We start from the raw sequence: 23,706 nt of genomic DNA, 5'->3' as shown, positions 1-23,706 counted from the left end.
TCCAAACTTTTTTTTTTTTCATTTTTTAAGTTGGAACCATTTAACCTGGCTATCAGGACAAAGAGAAAGACAAAAGAACGCTTGAAATGTTGCGGGCAGACATTCGGTGACACTTTCACACTGTAACTTTTACCCCAATACTACGGAATAACCAGTGCTCCTTATGCAAATGGCACAGATTAGAAAAACTGGTCCATCAGCTTCCACCTGCAGAGAAAGATGCTTTCAACAACAATGCTTGCAATCCAAATTAAAGCATCTTCAGGCATCCCAAACCAAAGACTTGCATCAAAATTACAGAGAATTCATTCATTACCATATTTGCGCACCGAAGACCTGCTTAGAGAACCTACAGCTCAGCAGAAGATTTTCCTGTGAGCTTTCTATAATACATATAGTATTTGATACTGAAGAAGAGAACTGGAAAACGAAAAAAATATATGCAAAGAAACAGTACTGCACTACACCAAATTGAAAGAAAATAAAGCAATGTAATTCAACAGCTGTTTCCACTTTCAGTCATACATTTGTAATTCCCCTATCGTAAGCTGTTCTTGGAACAGACTGAAGCTGCGGCAGGCAGGACAAATGGCACAAACTGGTTTTGCTGCCAACTGTCATAACTTGCCAATGAATTTCCTTCCTAACCTAAAAGGATGTTGGCTTTTACTAACTTTTAATACATGTTCATAAAAGGAAAAAAAAAAAAAGGACAAAACTGTAAATGAACATTATATGCCTTTTACTTAATTCTATAAAGCCTGGCAAGAAAAGCCACTGCAGAGCTGCACAAGATAAAACTATTTGTGAAAACAAAGATAGCCTATTTTTATTTCAGCTGTTTCCTTGTCATGCTACAGTCCATTCCAAGGAAGAACAATAATTCATATATGCAAACCACTAAGCTAAAACTGGTTCACTACTGTAATCTTAGAAAGAGCGATTCTTAAAATGGCTTGTTCCTAAATACCACAGTTAGAAAACATAATAGATTAAACTTGGCAAGCACGTTAACCCACAGTAAAGAACATTAAACTTATTAGGAAGGCAGAAGAGGAAACAATGAAATGGTATCTTTGTAACTACCAAAAATTTAGAAAACTGACTTTTAAGCTATGCTGGAGTCACTGCTATTAACTGGGCATTAACTGTATTAACTCCTGCATTTTACAAACTATGGCTTTTAGTAATTCACATTGTCCTTTTTAACTCTTTAAGAGAAGTACTTGTAATAATGCAGTTTCAACAAAATGCTGCACTGACTCAAACCTACATCTTTTCTTAACATTCCTGTGCTGAGGTTTCAGGAGACAATTTCAGTGGCTGTGCACAACCAGAGCAATGTTAGAATTTCTGGACAGAAGGTGGACAGACACCTGGCTGCCTGCCAGGCAAGGCAAATGGCTTTTCATTCCACAAATCCAATATTCCAGTTTATTCCTTTTAAGCCTTAAAGTATTCAAGTGTTACTGCAGGCTGGTTCTGTGTGTGCAGAGTAAGAGATTGTTTATAAGGGTTGGCATTCCTTTATCTATTTCATGATGGGCTAAACTATTTTTCTAGTCCCCCTTTTCAGCAAGCCTACTTTGTCAAGCTTTTTAAGTCGTCGTTTCCTGACTTCACTTTAGGGAGAAATAAATCCCTAAGCACATGACTACAGACCACTTTTATGTAACTTAACAAAGATGACTAAACAAATTTAGACCCAAACCTGTCTCCACAGCGGCTGGACTACGGTGAGTGCACACAGTTTAGTTGCATCACGTCTTTCAGTAGGGTTTAAAGAAAGTTCTGCTGCCAACACACAAACCAAACTCACAACCAGCAGCCCAACAGCTGCCAATACTCCCAACTTGCACAATTCCTTGTTGACTGTTATTGCAGATCTCTGACAAAAACAAACAAAAAAAAAAAACACCAATTGCATCCTAACAATCAGAATTGTTGTGTCTTGTAGACATTAATTACAGCTTTTGTTTTTAATTCTTACACTTCCTTGCACTGTGAACTCTCTCCTGTATGAAGTTTTGTGGAAATAACAGCTCTCAAAAATAAATCAATCAGTGCTGTAACTTCCTCTCCGAGGAAGGCAAGATGGTTAAAAAGAGTAAAACAGAATATAACCTACAGACATATATTGACAGAACCTTAACGAGCAAAGCCTTTTCTTATTTCTTAATTTAAAAGTAAGTAAAATTGTATTTCCAGGTTTCTGACAAGAAAATATCTAGAAAGTATAAACAATGCTTTCCAGTTGCAACTCTGGAAAGGAATTTTCCCAGGGGACAGACAGACAGTGTGCCCAGACAGCAGCACGCAGTCACTGATAAACTCTGCACTACCAGGGGATGACCAGGGATACCTGCTTTGGGCTGGGATACATTTCTTTACAGGGGCTACTACGGTGCTACGTTTTGGGTTTGTGACTCAGTGTTGATAACACACAGATGTTCTAGCTGTTGCAGTACAGTGCTTGCACAGAGCCGAGGGCTTCTCAGCTCTCGTGCTGCCCTGCCAGTGAGGCACTGGGGGCGCACAAGCAGCTGGGGGGCACAGCCAGGACAGCTGGCCCTAATGGCCAGAGGGACACCCCATGCCATAAGGTGCAAAGCTCAGCAAAAAAATCTGGGGGAAACGAGGAGGAAGGGGGGGATGTTTGATGTTACGGCATTTGTCTTCCCAAGAAACTGTCCTGTGTGGTGAGCCCTGCTCTCCTGAAGTGACTTAACACCTGCCTGCTGGGGATGTGGCGAATGGATTCCTTGTTTGCCTTTGCTGGTGCAAGTGGCTTCTGCTTTACCTGGGGAACTGATTTTATCATGACCTGAGTTTCCTCACTCTTCCAATTCCCTTCCCCATCCCACTTGGGGTAAGTGGGCAAGCAGCTGCATGGTGCTGAGCTGCCCACTGGGGCGAACCCACAACACCAGCAGCTGAGAGCATCACTGCTCTCTCTGGATTGCAGTGGTTTCGTGTACATAATACACTACAACATACAGCCTTAGTTAGTTTACCCAAGTAAGACTGTACTCTAACTGTAGAAATACACATATATATTTTGTAATTCTGAGATTATTTTTCTCAATGCTACTCTAAATAAATGTCATCAAAAAAGACAACCTAGAGCACCAAACAACTACTGAAGAGAACAAGTTCAAGACAGCTACAAAGCACAGTTACCAAAGTAGCAATATCTTTCATTAGCTGCCCTATATATCTCATTTAGCCCTACAACACATTTATGCTTCAGCTGGCTCTGAGGCTAAGCAGTTCTTCCAAGAAAGCAAAAATCCTCATCCTAAGTGTCTCAATTGAGTATTAATGTTTGTATTAGCAGCAGATTGCTTTGGACCTTACCCTGAAAGCATTATAAACAAATTTTCCGAAGAACTTCTTCAGCTCTTGCCTTTTGCTATAGGAAGAGGAAGGATAGAATTTTCTCTGGAGGCCTCTGTTTATCACTGCTTCAGTTATGTGACACAGGAGCAAGAAGAGATGGTCACACAAATCTACAGGCCATAAGCTACTTACTCATGGTAAGCAATTAATTTTTAATTAGGGCAATGAAATAATCTTAATGTGATCACCCAGAGCATAAACATTAACTCATACCGGAAGTTATTATTCCCCCTCAAGCAGTTTTCTTCCTTGAGGTCTATTAACTCGTGATTGCCTGGAAGAGATTTTCCTCACCTCCCTCTTACCCGTCTTTCAGTAGTTCTAACAATTTTACTGAAATACAAGAAGGGAATATAATAGTCAGGAGAAACAAAAAGTAACACTTCTATACTTAAAACAAATATATTAAAGGATAAAGTGATAGTCCACATAAACAGGTCTTAAAAAATTTATAATAATACACCATAGGAAATTTTGCCCAGAACATTAAGGACAAGACAAAATATGTAGAACAGATAGCGTCTTTAGAGCAGTGATACAAAGCCTTGGGAAAAATTTCACACTGACTGAGAAGACAAGTTTACTTGGTTTTACTCTCAGACATTTCTGAAGGCAGCCTAAACAACTATTAAGCAGCATCTGTATCTCAGAACCTTCCTAGACGGATTTTAATTTGGAAGAGCATTTGAGGAAACACAGGTATCTTAAAATGAGAACATGCTTCTGTGAAGCACTTTCTCATTTCCTTGCAAATGTGTTCTATACATGCAGGGAATGGTTTAGGCTGGGAAGGACCTCTGGAGGTCACCCACCCCAACACCCTCCCAAACAGGGCCAGCTCCAAAGTGAGACCCAGCAATCAGTCAGAGAAAAACACTTCTGACTCCGTACACTAACCTAGCAGCAAGTTACAAGCTGTAATCACTGTATCTCGAGAAAGAACCAAGTTTCCAGATATCACAACAACAAAGTGAGCATCTCTGTGGTTTTATACAAATGCGTATCTCATTTGCCTAATGTATAAATGGGCACAAGTGCCTTCCACTCCTAACATTTCGGGCCCGTTGTGTATTTCTTCCATACTACTAATAAAATGTCGTAAGAGAAACTTTCAGGAGACTCCCCAGAAGTTATAATATGAAGTTGCTTAAAGATGCATTCCTCAGAAATTTTCTTCCTCTTAATATTTATGATATTTTTTTCCAATATAAATTTGCACATTCATTTCATCTAGTTCTCAAGTGAAAGACTGAGAACAACTTCCAAGCTAACCCCTTATAAAGCACTCACCGCTTTCCAAAAATAATTTTGGGTTTAACAATTGTAATAACTATTCCCTCAACACATTAGGCTCTGTGTTTCCCTGCATCTTTCATTAATAAAAATCCACACAAGTGCTTCCCCTACCAAGCTATCACTAAGAATTTATTTTCAGTTTGTGCCTTTTCTTAAAGACTTCTATTGCATCTTCATTTTCTACACTGATCACATTGTACACATTAAAGGCAAATTAAAATAGCTCCTTTCTTAAAGTTGAATTTAAATATAGGCCTACTGCTTTTTAGCTTATGTCAGCTTATTGTGTCTTTTGATGGCTTCTAAGCTTCACAGAGCGAAATATTTGCTTAACATATATTATTTCATTACAGAACTGTTTTTCACCTCTCATGCTGTAATCTTTCTAAGAACTTCCTTGCATGCACCTTTCAGAAGTGCCAGTCAGCCTGCCTCCTTGTCACGGCACATTTTAGAACTGTAAATCTTTTTCAAGCCAGTAACTCATCAGTTCTTACTGTGTCTTCCTTGCTCTGCCTTGCTGCAGCTCTGCCCACATCAACACAAAGTGCAATCTCACAGAAGTGAAGCTGGAAAGCAGGGCCAGCCTGTGGACCTGGTACCAACACCGCATGCATTTCTGGAGCTTTACTTTGGAGCAGATCTGCCATGATCTCATGGCCAGACAGCAGCTAGACTGCACATTCCTGCTTCACTTAATCCAAAAGCAACTTACTCTTGGAGCCAAGCTTGTTTCATAAGTCAAACCCAAGAGCAGCCTGATTGCACTCAGGACGCTCACTTCAAAGTGCACCCCTCGCCCAAAGTAAAACACTAATACAGGTGCGTTCCCTCTTTTTCTTCTTCATCTGTTACTCTCTGGCTATACAGAGTACCTCGCCAGGTTTAAGTTATGTCTGCTGACTCAAGCTCATTCTTTGGCATGACTTCTCTTCTCTTTCTTCAACTCTATGAGCTTGACTGTTAGTATTTTCATGCACTAGTATGTTTAGTTACTTTGTTTCAAAAGATTTCTATCTTTCACTTTGTTTTGACAGTTTCAGAGGTTCACCTGAGTGCACTGAGAAGCACCTGTTGCTCCCTTTCGGTTTGGAGATGTTTTCTCACAAATGTTTGCTTTGTTTTAAGTCCCAAAGTTTCCCATTCTCCATCATTAGGAATAGAGCTGCTTTTTGTGATTCTGGGATATTGCTCTAGCCATTTGACCTATGGACACTAAGGCTCAGAGAGATTAAATTAATTTGCTGTCACCATGGTGGAGACTATTCTGGAGGAACTGTAACTACTGAGTTTCAGAATCCTCCCCACCTCTCCTTTCTTCTGCTTACTATCTAGGCTAAAAAAAATATTTCTATGAAACTACTGGAAAGACATTACCACCACAGCTAAAATTAAGTAAATAAGGATCTAACTGATTAAGGCCACATTTAAAGCATGTTTCTATTTCACATGAATGAATAATGCTGTAGGTGAAAGAAAGCTCTGACAATGAGCAACGTGCTTGTGCCCTGACAGAGGCAGGAGACTGGATTTCTCCTGTGGCCGGAGCTGGCAACTGCACTCAGCTGGGCTGCAGGACCACTGGCACCACATGAAAGGCAGCAAGTAACTGAGCGGCACTCCTGGTGTAAATACAAATGCCTTTTCTTTGTAAAGAAGATAAATTCCAAGTACAAAGTACCTATGCAGATGATGAAAAACTGAACTTTTCCCACTCATTCTATATACAACAGATAAAAATCATGCATCAAAATTTCAATTTCTGCTAGCTCTCTGGAGGGGCATTTGAGCCCGGTGAAGCCCATGCTGGGCCACACAGCAGCAGAAAGGTCACTCAGCTCCCTCTGTGTGACTCTGCAGGTTCCTAAAAGGTTCCTGGGAACTGAAAAAAGCAAATGTCACTGCTATTTTCAAAAAGAGCAAGGAGGATCCAGGAAACTACAAGTTGGTTGGCCTAATCTCAGTCCCTAGGAAGGTCAGGAAACAGATGCTCACAGGAGCCATTTCCAAATATATTAATGACAAGAAGTTGACTGGGATTAGTTAGCATGGATTTAGGATGGGGAAATCATGTCTGAGCTACCTGACAAACCTCTACGGCTGGCTCTGTGGGTGAGAAGACAGCAGCAGATGCTTGCCTTCAGTAAGGCTTTCAAGGCTGTCTCCTGCAACATACAGACAAGCTGAAGAAGTCTGGGCTAGTTTACATGTCTGTGAGGAGGGGCTGAATGCTGGCAGCACTGTGATGCTCAAAGGGCTGTGCTGAGCAGTACAAAGTCCAGTTGGAGGCTGGCCATCACTGGTGTACCCTACAGTATATACACCTTGGTCCGCACTGTTTAACTTCTTCATTCATGACCTGGACAACAAGACCAAGCTGACCCTCAGAAAATACATGTATGCTGACACAAAGCTGACTGGAGTGGCTGATACACCAGACAAGTTGCTACCACTCAGAGGGACCACAATAGGCTGGAGAAATGGACAGACAGAAACCTCACAAAGTTCAACAAAGTGCAGAATTCTGCACCTGGGGAGGAATAAACGCATGAACCAGTAAAGGCCAGGGGCCAGCTGGCTAGACAGTAGCTTGCAGAAAACATTGGTCCTGCTGAAGACAAATTAGCAGTGTTTTCTTGCAGCAAAGAAAAAGCATCAACAGCATCTTGTGGCTGCATTAGGACAAGCATCACTAGCATGGTCAGGGAGGTGGTCCTTCCCTTCTACTCAGCACTGGTGAGACCACACCACCAGGGAGTGTACTTCTGGGCCCCCCAAATCAAGAGGCATGCAAATGTACTGGGGTGAGCCCACCAAAGGGGACGTAGGAGATGACAAAGAGATGGGAATGTGACATATGAGGACAGTCTGAGAGTTGGGATTGTTAAGCCTGGAAAAGAGAAGGCTCAGCAGGATCTTATCAGTGTGCATAAATAATTGAAGGGGGTGAGGGCAAAGAAGATGTAGTCAGGCTCTTGCCAATGGTGTTCCATCCTCAGAAAAACTCCAAACCTGACTGAACATGGTCCTGAACAATCTGTGCTCACTGAAGTTGCTTTAAGCAGATGGGTTTGGACTAGGTGATCTCCAGAACTCTTTTAAAGCCACCATTTTCTGTGATTCTCTGAATTCCCCAAAATAAACTCAATCATTCCTCTTCTACCTGTTCTGTTCTTCCAGCCTGTTCTCTTTAGGTCTCTGTCTTGCAGCTGATTCCTCCTCTACAGAGACATCTATCAAGTTGGGCTTTTTTTTTTTTTGTGTGTGTGTGTATGTGTGTGTGTGTGTTTTTCCCCTCCCCTCAGCTGAAGTTCCTTTTCAATGACCAGTTATTAATGACAGCTTAAGTATTACCAGTCTGAATAGAATGGCACAGTCCGCATAAACAGATAGGCACCTTCTTATGATTCAGTAATCTTAACTTTCAGTGTCAGCTACTTTAGTTTCTCCAGCTCTTCCCAAGGTCTGTATTCAAATTCAGTGCACAAGCCTACAGAATCACACAGAATCACAGAATTTCTAGGTTGGAAGAGACCTCAAGATCATCGAGTCCAACCTCTAACCTAACACTAACAGTCCCCACTAAACCATATCCCTAAGCTCTACATCTAAACGTCTTTTGAAGACTTCCAGGGATGGTGACTCCACCACCTCCCTGGGCAGCCTGTTCCAATGTCTAACAACCCTTTCAGTAAAGAAGTTCTTCCTAACATCTAACCTAAAACTCCCCTGGCGCAACTTTAGCCCGTTCCCCCTCGTCCTGTCACCAGGCACGTGGGAGAACAGGCCAACCCCCACCTCTCTACAGCCTCCTTTAAGATATCGGTAGAGAGCAACTAGGTATTTATTCTCACTTTTTAAAGACCATCTCCTTTTACCTTTTTACTGATCACTATGAAAAAAAAACACACACAACAAAACCATGCAGCTTGAGTCAGCCTTCTACAAAACGTCCAAGACATTTTGTAGAAGATACATACATTTATTTCCCCATGCATACATTTAACTCATTATTACAGACATACCTATGTAGCATTGCTGTTTAGATTAGTCTTATGATCTATTTCAATTAAAAGGCTGAAATCATTAACCTTCACAAGCAGACTTCAGAAACACTAATGAATGCAATTTGATGCTCACGGGGACGAAGACAAAGGCTGGCATCAGTAGCTATGCTGAAGCACCACTTGAGCATTAACAATATTGGTTATTTTGTGATTTGGCATCAGAAGCAAACTAATGTTTTTTGTATTACAGCTATTTTAAAATGTATTTCAAAGGCCTTACCTTTCATGTGCCAGTACGAATCTAAATATTATATATTATCTCTATATTATAAAGTAAACCAAAATACAAGACCACCACCTTTTGCGGTTTTTAAGTAAGTTGCTTTAGAAGCAGTTACATATTCAGACATTAATAGCAGAGGACAGCATCTACAGAGCATTTTGTAACTTCTGCCCATAAGTTTTTCTTTTTGATCAGTGCCTGTTTCAATGTATTTTCCCACTCCACTCTCAGCACTACACTTCATTATCAATGGTACATATACATATTTATTCATATTAACTACAAACCAAGGTTTTAACTCTTGGGAGAATGAAAAACAAAATTTGTCCATTAAATTATGCTCTTACCTTAAATTATTACTAAGTATCACAATTTACTATTACACTTGTTTTAAAAAGTATTGTTTTTAAAGGCTGTTGTATATTAGTAGTCTACACACCTAGAACCAAAACTATATCTGCCACTTGCAGGACTTAAAAGTGATAGATTTTTCAAAAAGGTAATAAATATGATACCAAAGATTCTTGTTTACATTAATGTAGGTATGTTTGGTACAAACCTGTACAGCACACTGCACACCTGCTTTAATAGTTATCTGTACAATTCTGAGGACTTACATAAACAGCACTGATGAAGGTGTGCATGTATACAAAGGCACCTCTCTCTGGGGGTGTAACAGTGAAGAAAGCCCCGGAAACAACTCAGTTTCGTTGCTCTCATGAATGTGGGAATGTGGACAACGTGGACCATAGAAGTATGAACATACACAAACTGGCAAACAGTATCCATCACCTTACAAAAACTGCCTTGCAGAACAGATTTCACTGCAGGTCCCTAAGCAATGAAGTGAATCAAACCAGACTATGCAAATCTGCAATTCAAGTAACTCAAGTTGGCAGGAAATGAGGAATCATTCTCTGCCACCAGTGACATAACCACAAATCTGAAATGTGCTGATTATTTGAAATCTCTTGAAAGAGAAAGTTTCATCACTTGCTGCTTGTAACTACTCTATCAAATGAGGTGTCACAAGACTTTTCCTCTTAGTAAATCCAGCTCTAAGAACCAGAGACTGCTACTGTAGCCAATGCACAGAATTTCTTACAGCTATCTAACTACGAAGGTAAAACACACATGCATTGTCCTACAAGAAAAATAAACTTCTGTGAATACTATGAAGCATTACAAATGGCTGAAGAAACAAGAACTGGAAATCTACTGTACACAAGAAAATTAAATATTCTTGTGTGCTAAATTCAGTGCCAGACAGAAATAAAGGTTGATTTTTTCCAACCTAAATTATGCATTATTAAGCAAGCAAACCAGAAGGCTGTAATGGAAATGATAATTTCCACATTTTTGAGATGATTTAAGCAAACACTGAGGTAGCTGATATTCTGCTCTGGGTCACTGTCTTACAAAAGACTATGAACTGCTGCTAGCAAAATCTTGAATTTTGGAAAAAATATCTTCATGTTATCTAATTGCAACAGATGTCTGTCACCTGCTTCCTAGGAACCTTTTGCCAGTGGCAACATGAAAAAATACCCAGGAGTGGACAACACAACCATCTCAAACTTGCAAAATGCTCCTGTTTGCTACATTCCAGCTCATGCCTCCCTGAAAAATAAAATGGCTTAGAACTGCTGCATTATTACAATATTCCCAGCCCTCCTGTTTTATTCTGGTGCAGCCCTAAAACAATCAGAAAACAAAGCAGACTTCTCCTTTGAAATCTTGGTTACCCAGAAGACTGTAGTAATTATAATATTTATGTAATACATTAATTAATAAATAAAATTATTTAATAGAAGTTTCAGTCTTTACATCCCAGATCTTTTGTACACAAAACTGAAAATTACACATATGAAAAAAGAACAGGACTATCTGCTAACAATAAACATTAATGACATCCATCAGTTTAAAGGGAATCACCACACTACAGGGGTACAACACAAACACAATTGTGAGGAAGCTTAGAAACATCTCCCCCACTAAAATTTTAGAGGGAGCTAGAGGTAACCATTCAGTAAGTGTGGTGCCAGGGCAGTTCCTGCAGTTATTGGGGGCGCACAGGGGCGCTGGGCAGCCTGATACTGCTGGAGGAGCGGTCCCCACAGTGGCTGTCCCTCAACTTCTCTTCTCCTCCTCCCAGCCACGTTGAAGCTCGCGTCCATTTTCAGGCCAGCTCTTGCACTAGATTGACACTTAGTGACCTGTCTCAATTCAGCAAATCCTCAGGGGAGAAAAAAAAAAAAAGCCTGATTAACTACAAAACAATAGTTACAGGTTTTCTTTGGTGGTGGTAGGTTACATGGAGAGCATAATTCAGCAGAAGCACAATTACTACACCATACAGAAATACTACACAACACCCCTTCGCAGCTTACTTTTCCCTGCATTATCACGCAAACAAAAAAGCCACTCGCATACTGGAGTACAAGTACAGGCCCAAAGGGTCCTAAAGCTATGTAATCACCTCTTCAACCATCAAGGCATTCTCCCAGTCACAAACCCTAAGTCACCTGAGGTGCAACAGTCCTACTATTAACAGTTTAAGACACTTCTTTATTTAGTTGGAACGCACAGGAGTTTTACTGCATTTGATTTTAAGGTGTGATGGCAGAAATACAAAATACAAAGTACAGAATTTGCTATTTTAAAAATACGAAATGAAATTCCAAAAAGGAAAGGAATTCCAACTACAACTGAGGCTCTCTCTCCCAACAGATCCTGTCCCCACTGTTACTGGCTGCAGCCTCTCCACCCCCAGCTCCTGCATCGCCCAGCGCTTAACTGGGAATTAATTCGACATTCAGCAACACAACTCCCTGGGAAGTTGATAACTTCAATGGGAATACACAGCAGTCTGTGTATTTTCACCTCTAATATCAGCATCAGGAATAGTAATTTTTTTGTTCAGATGTTCACATCCCAGACGAACAGCAAAGCAAGACTTTCCTTACATGTTATTTTCTGCTTAATAACTCCTGAATTGTCACTAACACCACAAAAGCCTTGTAGTGCTCAGGGCCTCATAGAGGGGGAAAGGAAAAAGGAATAGCATACCATGCTTTGCAGGACCCTGTTTAAAACTATTAACCATGGAGAATACCCAAAGAAACCACTGACAATAGCTACAGGTTTCCACAAAGAACCAACCCACCTGTCCGAACTTTATTTCGGATCAGGGCTTAAATACATTGATTCTAGGGGTGCACAGTGAAAAGAACAGTGAGAAAACCTGCATCTTGTGGTAGCTTATTTAGTGATGTGAACTGGATTTGGGTCAGGCAAATGTTTAACAAATGCAGCTCTACTCTGAAAATTGTCATTGTAATATACAGCACACGGCACGTTTGCAAAAAGGCAAATAATTCCACTTATTTCGTGTGGATAAGTATTCTATTATTTCAGAACACTCCACAGGCTGCCTCTATGTTTTTATACTAATCTGGGAGATTAATAACAAAAATGTTGAAGTAGCATTCAAAAAAGATATTCCAATGACTCATCAGTAAACTCAGTTTAACAAGCACAGAAACAAGCATGCCAGTTATCTGCACATTGATCAGAAGGTTTCCTCTACATCTTTAGGTGATGAACATTTTACCTTCAGCATTTCCTTCCTTGTTCCTGTTACCATGATACACTTTATTCCCCTTCAAACAGTTGGAATAAGAAGCTTATTTGAAGACCGCATTATTGAGGACAGAACACACACTGTAGGAACCACACACATTTAGAAAATGAACAGCCTTGCTATTCTTCGATGAAAAGGCAAATAAGAAAATAGAAGATAAAAAAAAGTGTGATGCCTTTTTTCCCCCCCCCCCACTGTTTTATAGAATGAAGTGTCCTTCACATGCAGGATCACCCCTGTAAGCTTTAACTAGAAAAGGGAGGTGTTCAAGTAAAATCCAGTGAAAATAAGGAGTTAATCATTTTCCAATAACTTAGCAGGTCAGATTAAAGATCATGTCAAAGACATTATCACCTTGTGAACATTTTTATATGTTAACCATTAATTTTCAATCCAGTCTATGAAATGATATAGTCAGAGCAGTACGAGGTACACAGATACCTAAACACACACACTTGTAAAAATAATCTAGATGAAGAGAAATTACTCCGTGATACAATGGACAATTCAGGCTGTGACAAGCCAAAGTAAGAAAAAAAAACTCATAACTGAATCTTTATAAAGAGCTGATTCCATCTAACTGTGTTGCAAATAAAGAGAAGAGCAGCTCATGGCACTGGCAGAGCAAAAATTAGCGTCAACAAAGCACAGGTCTTAATCTATTTAAACGTGTATGAAGACAGCAGTGAAGAAATTAAAATTTGGATATCTGACCACTCTAACTGTCAAGCAAGAGCAATGATTATTAATATTTAATTAAAAAACAACAAGCACTGGGAATGGTTGCTGACCAAAAACACGTTGAAAATTAACATAATCCACTCTTTGTCTCTTCAGCTTGTTCAGCCAGCATCTAGTCTTCCTGAGCTTTTTTCACTGTACTGGAAGAAGCAAAGTTCAGGAAGGCAGCAACTGCTTCACTCCACTCAGACAATCCTGCAGAGTACATGAACGCCTCGCACAGGCAGAAGTTCCACCACAACCATGGGAAACTTAAATGAAACAAGCTGTTTGATTTCTTAAGTAAATTAATACGCTCCTGGTCACAAATTTATGCTCTTGATGGGTACTTCACTGCAAATGGCTTTCCATTTCATGATGCAATGAGTAAATCAGAACCAGATTATACACCCATGCCTTTACTTTGCTTTTTCTTTCTATCCAAGGTCTCTTCAAAGCTTAACTGGTCTTTCTTTTTTTCATATTAAACTTTAAAAAGATTTCCAGGTATCTAGGTAACACAGAGAGAAAAAGGTATGCCCTCTTGACAAAAAGCCGGACCTATAAACAACAGTAAAAAGCACAAAGATTTTACAGAGGCCAATATCAACAGCCTCTCCTTGACAACTCCAGTTTCCCTACCATAATTTGCCTAACCTAAAGCCTGAGATCTGTGCAGCTCAAGAAAAGCTAAGTCACTTACCATTCTCTTATCTTGAAAAGAAGAAGGGCTGCACATGGTAATACTTTAGTAATCCACCTGAAGAAATTAGGTCTTTTCTGCTCAATGGCCACACTCTGAACGCAAACTCTGAACTTCAAAACCAGTTACCTAAACGCAAAGATGTTAAGTACTTCTGTGCCGTCTGAAACAATAGGCATCTTCTATGAGCACAGTTTAGAATAGCTCAGGCAGGTGGGTGGAAGGCAGGCATTATCAGTTACTAAACAGGAGGATCTTTTTTATTATTAAAAAACGAAAAAAAACGGTGTATTAACATACTGCCAGTTTTTTTTTTTTAAATAAAAATATTTGAATAACCAGTGCAACAACATCTAGTATCACGTTTCCTCAGAGAGGAAAAAAAGAAAAAAAAAATCTGTCCTTGATGTTTTAATCAGGAAGTTTGTTCTATGCCCCACTGCAGTAAACAGAGGAATTCCAGGCATAACTTAAAAACTGGTCATAAGAAACGAAGCCTTGGTTTCTTTAAAATGTTCTTTCCCAGTTTGATGCACTATTTTCATGTCATCAAAGTGCAATTTGCAATTCTGATGAAGAAAATGATCAATCTTTCAGCTGCAAGAACTCTGCACAGTAAGTAAAAGCTGAATGCCAGCCACTTGCAGAAAACTCTCCAATCCTTATTGCTTTACTCTTCGTGCAAGAGGGATGAAGAAGAAAAACAAACTTTCCCTCTCCAAAACATGGGCACAGAATTAGCTACAGTAACAGACAAACCACAGCCCAAGAATACAAACAAATAGGTTTATTGGCCAAAACCTTTAAAAATATGAGACAGTAAAAAAGTAACTTTACAAACAGAATGCTCCCAAGCTAGACTGTAATCATGGCTTGTCTACTTCCTCTTCTGAGGTGAGCACACACTTCAAAGTGCATCAGCAGTTGAGCAAAGTGCAGTTACAGCATGCAACTGAGGCCAGCGCTCTCCTCCAAGTTATGCATGCCTGTTCATTCTCCTTAGCTGTAAGGGCATAAAGCAGTTCCTCCGATTACGTATAAACAGAACAGACTGACAAAAATTGGAGTATATATGAACTTAACTGGACGGCCAAACAGAAAGTCTTAAAAATAAATAGCATTGGTGATAGCAATCCCAGAAGCTTCATAATTATCCTTTCCAAGGTTTTCATTCTGGTCTAACCCTATAGATGCCTTTTCCTTGCTTTTAAGGAGAAATCAAACTGTTTCGGCTGCAGCACAGGAAGCATTTTGCCAGGGTTGAATGTTTACCACTCTGGTTATACAGTCCATATTTACAGATGTTTGTTTAGATGTTGTCATCGACTTATACAGATAATGGACTTAACTACTTAATTAGTAGTCCATTAACTAATTAAGTTAGACTTAAGTTGGACTTAACTACTGTATGTGCCACAAAATAAAAGAAAAATAATTTTTAAAATCTCATTTAACGTTTTTGCAAGCAGTCCAAAGGCAAGCTTTGTTAGAGATAATGACAAATGTAAACTCCACATGAGAAATATAATACTACTTTAACACCTGTCTTCCTATTAGCTTATCTATTCAGTAGTTAACTTTCACAAATTATTCTGAAACTTAGAACCAAAGGAACAAGACAACTTCATATTTCAGGCCTGTCTCATCACAGAACAAACATAACTTTAAAAAGGGAGAGAAAATTGACTGCAGAAAATACTGTTGCTTAACCAATAAATTCATATGAATAATCTTCTCTCAACCTCTCTTAAGACCCAAAATAACTGTGTAATCTGTAAGAAGCTTTCAGAGTTAGCACTCGGAAGTCTCAGTTATTTTCCACTGCAACATCATCTTTCATGTGTATTGTATCAGTTCTTTGTTTAAACACAAGAAAACTTGATCACAACAGTGCATATTACCCTGATGATCACTTGAGGTGAATACATTCAGGACAGTGATTAAAACTCTCCATCAAATCATAACTAAGAATGCACACTAGATGAAGTTCAGATTTAAACAGCTGTAGCAAATAGCAATATAATTGTAATTAAATCAGAACTGCTTTCGTCCTTCACTGTAAGAAGTGATTTTTTTTCCAAACAAAATGATTTTTAAAGCAATAAAATTCTGAGCTGATGACAGACTGAAGTTGGTTTTTCATTCTTCTATATGCCTTGTTCAGATCAATTCAAGTAATCAATAGGCGGATCTATTGTCATTTTCTCAATACTGATTGTCATCATTGGAATTGGTGCAGATTTCTCTGCTTTCCTCTGCAAAAAGTACAAGTAGTAAGGTAGCAGAGATGGAACAAAGCAATGAGAAACTCATTGTAAAAAAAAAACACAACAATCACATATTGAGAAAAGATGGTTTAAAACCCCCTGGTTTCTGATGTCTTTAATTCTAACCAAGATAAACAGATTAGTTTCACTAGGGACGTTTTCCAAATCTTCAACGGTAAAGAACACTACACAAATGACAACTCATAAGTGCTAAGTGCTATGCTCGGTCCTCTCTCTCTGCATTATATGCAAATACAGAGTTCTTTAACCAATGTAACATCACAAATTACACGTATCAAAATAAGCTGAATGCTTGGATTTCAGAGCCAGTTCATAATCTCAAATAATGTCTTCGACTTTCACTTGGATATTATCACCACACAAGATCAAAACCCCCCTATCTGGCAACAAGAGGGTTAACAGCCAGAACTTATCGATGTTTCCAAAATACAGCAGTGGCACCAGCAAGAGGTAACAGGGTTCACCATAAACACCACCCAAACTCGTGCTTTATCACTGGGTAACATTACTTTATGGCACGGCTGTATCTTGACGAGACAAAGACATCAAACCCTCCTAAAGTGGCTGCAGCAGCGTTAGCTGGATAACAACCCAGAAGAGAGGGCACGAGATCCTCAGAGAAGACTAAAAACAAAACCTGCAGAAGGGACTGTGCTACGGAGCGGCTGCTGGAAAGCAAAGCCTGTGACGGGAGCAACCCCCAAGGCCCCGAAAGGTCCACGGGCTGATCTCTGCCACAGGGAGCCCGGAGAGGATGGCAGGGGACGACTGGGGAGGGGAAGCAAACGCTGGAGCCGGGGTGCCCGCCTTCGGGCGGCCCCACCAGCAAACGCCGCGAAGGGCCCCGCACACAGCCCGGCAGTCCCGCAGGGGAGCGCCGGGGGCCCGGCACCGCCGCCCCATGCCCTGGGGAGGCGGAACGACACCGCCGGCCCCGGCCGGCCCCGGCCCGGCAGCGACCGCCCAGCGCCTGGGGGGGTGGGTGGGGGGGGGGGGGGCCAGCGCGGCGGGGCCGCCGCTCGGCGAGACGCTGGGGGGGGGCCGGAGCCCCTGGAGGAGCCAGGCCCCCGCCCGCCGGGGTCCCCGCGCCCCCCGCCTCTGCCGCCCGGAGCCCCGGGGAGCGGCGGGGCCGCCGCGCCTCCCCCGCAGGCCGCCTCCCCCACAGTTCCTCTCCCCGCCACCTTCGCCCCCGCCCTCCCGGGCTGCCCGCGGCGCGGAACCTGCTCCCCTCACCGGGCGCGGCGGCTCCTCCGACCCTCGGCCAAGATGGCAGCCGGTCCGGGCCCGACCCGAGGCAGCGACTTTCCGAAGTCGGGCGGGATCCGCGCACGCGCGGAGCCGACAGAGCCGCGGCCGGGGCGCCAGGACTACAAGTCCCGGCGTGCTCCGCGCGCGCGCCCGGCGGCCCGAGGGGCGGGCGGGCGGTGAGGGCCTGAGAGAGCCGCGGGGCGTCGGCGGGGGCGGGGCTCCGCGGCTCGGGGCGGGCGCCCGGAGGCCTCGCGGAGTCCCCGCCGCGGCGCTGGGATCCCGCGGGCACCTCGCGGGGGCGGCTGGCCGCAGGCCACGGCTGCCGTTTCCCCGCTCCGGTGGAGCCGCCCGGCTCAGCTGCAGCGCTCGGTCCCGGCCCTGGTCCCCCCTCGCAGCCGTCCGTCAGCGGCGGCTGCCTGGAGCGCTCGCGGAGAGCCCACAGCCCAAGGCCGTGAACCCCCAACACCCAGAGTGGACCTCGGACCAGAGCTAACCCCGAGCCCAAATTCTGAGCCTCAGCCTGGGACAATTGACACCGGACCCTTGACCCCAGACCCTCGACCACAGAGCTCCTGCCCCGGAGTTGACCCCGAGCCCCGGACCCAGACCTGACCCAAAGTCCCAGACCTGGAGCTGAGCCCAAGCCCCTGACCCCAGGCGACGACCCTGAGCCCCAGACTTTGGAGCTGACCCCAACCCCGGAGCTGACCCTGACAAAACGACCCCTGAAACAGACCACAAACCCCAACCCCTGAAACAGACCCTTAACCCCGGAGCTAATCCCAAGCCCAAGCCCCAACTCCAGACCCTTGACCCCAGAGTCCCAATCCTGGACCCTTGACCCTGGAGCTAACCCCAAGCCCTGGGCCCAAGCCCCGGACCCTGGAGCTGACCCTGACCTGTGACCCCCGGAACAGAACCCAGACCTGAAGATGACCCCAACCCCAGACCCTGGACCCCAGACCCTGGACTCCAAGCCTCAACCCAGAGCCCCAAAACTTAGCTGACCCCAAGCCCCCAAACCTGAAGCTGACCCTGGACCCAGAGCTAAACCCGAGCCCCAACACCGAGCCCAAACCCTGGACCCTTGACTCCGGACCCTTTACCCTGGAGCACCCAACCTGGACCTGGCCACAGAGCCCCTGGCCCCAGACCTGACTCCAGAGCCCCCGACCCAGACTCAACTCCCAGGCCCAACCCTGAGCCCCAGTAACGAGCCCCCACCCCAAACTCTCGACCAAGGAGCACCCAACCCCAGAGCAGACCTGACTATGGTGCCCCAGCCCTGAGCCTCAGACCCAGACCTTTGACCCCAAGCCCCAGACGTAGACCTGACCCCGAGCCCTGGATTGACCTGGAGGTGACCCCAAGGCTGGACCCTGGAGCTGACCCTGAGCCCCTGACCCTGGAGCTGACCCTGCACCCGGAGCTAACCTCGAACCCCCAACCCCGAGCTCACACCCGGAGACCCAAACCCAAGCCCCAACCCTGAGCCTATACTCCAAGCTCTGTGGTTGAGAGTCTGGGCTTGGGGCTTGGGGTTGGTGCTCAGGTTTGGGCCTCGGGGCCGAGCCCAGCTCTGGGGGTCGGGGGCTCTGGGGTAGTGTTTCTGGGGTCAAGGGTTTGGGGTCAAGGGTCTGGGGTTGGTGCTCGGGATTGGGGCTCAGGTTTGGTGCTTGGGGTTAGCTCCAGGGTCACGTCCGAGGTCCGTTTCAGGCTCAGGGTCAGCTCCAGTTGTCCTCTTCTTTGTCATCTCTCAGGACCCACGGTTTGGTGGCTCAAACCCCACCTTTGGAATTCCCTATTCACCACCATCACCCAGGAAATTGGTTTCTGATTTTAACCTGGAAAGAATCAACTCCAGCCTGAATCGAAGGACCATTACTAACAACTGAAACAACCGGTAAGAACTGCAGAAAAAGGTTGGACTCGCTATACTCGAGTGAAGGCATCCATCGACACTAGTACCTGGGAAACTGTTCCTACAGAAGACTTGTTGGAAGTTGAAATTGAAGAGAAAAATCTCATAGTGCACTCTGAGCAGGATAAAAGCTTACAGTTGTAAACTAAACTGTAGTTTAGTTTACTACTGGCCTGTAGCAAATCGAAGTGCTCCCAAGGGGTTTTTGTTCTAGCAGTTCATATATCTTATTCTTTGTATTGATAATTATTTGGAAACCTACAGGTTAAAAATAATAACAGGGAAAATTCAGCTGTTAATTTTGTTTCTAGTAATTGTAGGCCTTAGAGAAGGCCTTGGTCAATTGGCAACTTGGAAAAGGCATGACCAGATAATAGTAAGATGGGATACCCCGTCAAAATATGGATGACTGTGACAGAGGGTTATGTACCACAATCTGTCACGAGATTGAAACAGGGTATGGGGATGTGAATGCCTGGATAGAATGGGTCAAATATACCGTCCAGAGTCTCAACCATAGCTACTGCTATGCTTGTGCCTTGGGACGACCAATTGCCCAGATAGTGCCCTATCCACCCATGGGGGTGGACCAAAGACTCCCAAGGGATGCGATGTATGATTGCATTGCACCAAGAAAAGACTGCCTGGGGAAATGAGGCCTGTAAGTCTCTCTCTTTGCTTTTCCCTTCCTTGATATCAATATCAGAGCTCCCCCTGTATTCTCCACAGCTGTAGGTAACCATACAGCTTGCCTCTCATGGCAGGGTGTGAGTGCTACCCAGCATCTGGGAGAATTTGCCTTGTGCTACCAAGGACTTGATGGGAAACTGCTCAAGACTTGAGATCCCCAGGGCAGATCTCTGGTGGTACTGTGGAGGGAAGAACTTAAAGTCCACCCTACTCTCTAATTGGGGAGGCACTTGTGCAGTTCAAACAGCTATACCCTTCACCCTGGCATTTGAAAGAGAAACATCACAAACACCCAGAAGTAAAAGACACTTAGGAGTATCATTCAATGATAGAGTGTACATAGATTCTATTGGGGTACCTAGAGGAGTTCCCGATGAACATAAAGCCAGAAATCAAATTGCTGCAGAGTTTGAGCCACTGTTCTGGTGGGTAACAATCAATAAGAATGTGGATTGGATTAATTATATCTATTATAATCAGCAGAGATTCATTAATTATACCAGGGATGCAATAAGAGGAATCGCTGAACAACTAGATGCCACCAGCAAAATGGCCTGGGAAAACAGTATAGCATTAGATATGATGCTTGCAGAGGAAGGAGGTGTGTGTGTGTGATACTGAGCAATCATTGTTGCACTTTTATACCCAACAATACTGCTCCGAATTGCACAGTAACTATAGCATTGCAAGGGCTTACCACCCTTGCCAGTGAATTGGCAGAAAACTTAGGAACAGACACTGGACGATTGGAATCTTGGTTTGGTAAATGGAATGGGATGGTAGTGTCCATATTTACAGCCTTGATCATAGTAGCAGGAGTTTTGACAGCCATTAGTTGTTGCATTACCCCCTGTGTAAGGGGACTTGTCCAGCAGTTAATTGAAACTGCACTATTGTCGTGGTTTAACCCGGCCGGCAGCTAAACACCACGCAGCCGTTCGCTCACCCTCCCCCCCCCTCTCTGGGACGGGGGAGAGAAATGGAGAGTGAAGCCCGTGAGTTGAGATAAAGACAGTTTAATAAGACAGGAAAATAATAATAACAAAAATAATAATAACAATAATAATAATAATGATACAATGGTGATAATACAAAAGTAATAGTATGTACAAACAAGTGATGCACAATGCAATTGCTCACCACCCGCTGACCGATGCCCAGCCTAACCCCGAGCAGTCCGGCCCCCTCCCCCCAGCTAGCCACCCCTATATATTGTTTAGCATGACGTCAGATGGTATGGAATACCCCTTTGGCTAGTTTGGGTCACCTGTCCTGGGTCTGTCCCCTCCCAGCTCTTACTGCACCCCCAGCCTGCCCGTTGGCAGGACAGAGCAAAAGGCTGAGATGTCCTTGGCTTAGTATAAGCACTGCTCTGCAACAATTAAAGCATCGGGGTGTTATCAGCACTCTTCTCATCCTAAGCCAAAACACAGCATTCCACCAGCTACTAGGAAGAAAATTAATTCTGTTCTAACTGAAACCAGGACATCTATTGAAACAAACGACCATGGATCCACCACCCTACTCAGATAAGATGATGATATTAGAGGAAATGGAAAACAAAGAAAGTGAAGAAGAGGAAGGTATCTACCAAATTACACATTAGAGAAAAGTTTTGCAAAAATCAACAGTTTATAAATAAGAAAAGGGGGGAATTGCGGGAATAGAAATGTTGTTTTTGCAGAGTTACATTGTTTAGAAGGAAGGAATGTGGTATTGAGATATGCTTACAGTGATAAGAAAGCTTAGCAGGTGACCTTGTAAAATGCAGATAACCATACTCCTTAGGACAATTAGGTGAAAATCACGGTGTTAAGTCAGATAAATGAAGAAACATTACCACTTTAAACAGTAAAAATGTCAAAAGAAATTTGAAATTCAACAGGCTGGCAACTGAAGGCCATGCATTGTCTGTGAAGCATCAGATTGTGAACCTGAATTACCCACTCAGTGGGCAAACAGGGGAGGGTCCTGTCATCAAAAAGTATATAAACTGTCTTTTGGAACTAGCAGGTGCGCTCTCCTACTTGTGGGGCACCTGCCATTGCAATCTCAAATAAATTACTACTTTACTGAGATCCTCACCTGAGCCTTAGTTATTGGCTACAGAGTGTTTCTCACAACCAGGCTAATAAAAGGAGCAGGGGTATTTTGTAGCATGAGTGCATGTGCCAAGCAGGACAGTTCCCATCTGTCTTGTAGTGCTGCTTCTGCAGTGTGGGTTCTGTGCTAATTTGCACAGTAGTAAGCAAAGACACTCAGCAGTATCTATTTTTAAGCAGTTAAGCAAGCCCCCATTCTTTCATTCCTGGCTTTAATAATTATGATTGTTTTATTTAGAAATCATTATTACGTTTAAGCGAGCCCCCATTTGAAACATGGGATTAGGAATTAGAGAGCGATTGATTAAGAATGAATATGTAGGCAACACTGATTGCTTAACATGTGCTACATTTGTGATGTGCCTGTGCTGCACTTAGGCCTCCAGATAACAGGAGCCCCTGGGACCACAAGACCCAGACGAAACCAACCTTATGGCCCAGATTGTGACCAAGGGCTCAGAGAGCATGTGCAAGGAGACAAGGTTAAAAGTTCAACCCTGATGAAGACATCTTACTTCATCCTCATGACCCTCAGTGCCCACCACCAGAAGGCACCGCACAAGCGCAGAGGGGAGGAGTTTATGGAAATGACTTACTGGAGCTAATTTTAATACTAAATGGGAACAGGTTATGAATATGTATAGGCATACTGGGAAACCTCATGCATATGTAAATCTTTACTGCATATAACTAAAGCAAGTTGCTGTGTTAGGGGCACACAACTTTGGTAGGACTACCTTCCATGCTGCCCAGAGCTGAATAAACACACCTACTTTACAATCTCACTGGTTGTGGATTCAGCTTTCCGTGAGTCACATTCTTCTATCCCTGGCTTCCGTACTACTAAAAATAATGTGTATGAAACAAGTGATACACAATACAATTGCTCATCACCCACTGACTGATGCCCACCATATCCCTGAGCAGCTGGCCCCCACACCCTGGCCAACCTCCCCTATATATTGTTCAGCATGACGTCAGATGGGATGGAATACCCCTTTGGCCAGTTTGGGTCAGCTGTCCTGGGTCTGTCCCCTCACAGCTCCTGCTGCACCCCCAGACTGCCCGCTGGCAGGACAGAGCGAGAAGATGAAAAGTTCTTGGCTTAGTACAAGCACTGCTCTGTAACAGTTAAAACATCCCCATGCTATCAGCACTCTCCTCATCCTAATCCAAAACATAGCACTCTACCAGCTACTGGGAGGAAAATTAACTTTATCCTAACTGAAACCAGGATACACACCCAGATGCAGACCCCAGCTGTCCACAAGCAGCTCCCAAATCCCCCCCCAGAACCAGACTCCAACCCCCCCAGATGCAGGCCCCAAAGGTATACAAGCAGCTCCCAACTCTCCCCCCACCAAGGGAGGTCCCAAAGCCCCCCAGAGGGAGGTCTCTAGAGCTGT

The 23,706-nt window shown here is 43.5% G+C and overlaps 1 protein-coding gene across 3 annotated transcripts in view; it reads right to left on the bottom strand.

Annotated features, from left to right (window-relative positions):
• ITCH (itchy E3 ubiquitin protein ligase) overlaps nt 1–17,717 on the bottom strand; it is a 59,716-nt gene extending 41,999 nt beyond the window's left edge. For all 3 annotated transcript variants that reach the window (XR_003501505.3, XM_027473110.3, XM_027473111.3), the window contains exon 1: nt 17,573–17,717. The gene's annotated coding sequence lies outside the window, so the exon portion shown is untranslated. The remainder of the gene's footprint in view (nt 1–17,572) is intronic.
• Nucleotides 17,718–23,706: the final 5,989 nt, after the last annotated feature.

Source organism: Anas platyrhynchos, chromosome 21 (genome assembly GCF_047663525.1).
Source record: "Anas platyrhynchos isolate ZD024472 breed Pekin duck chromosome 21, IASCAAS_PekinDuck_T2T, whole genome shotgun sequence".
In the NCBI taxonomy this organism is placed as follows: Eukaryota; Metazoa; Chordata; class Aves; order Anseriformes; family Anatidae; genus Anas; species Anas platyrhynchos.
Note: the sequence above shows the minus strand (reverse complement) of the source record. Positions and strands in the feature narration are given on the sequence as shown.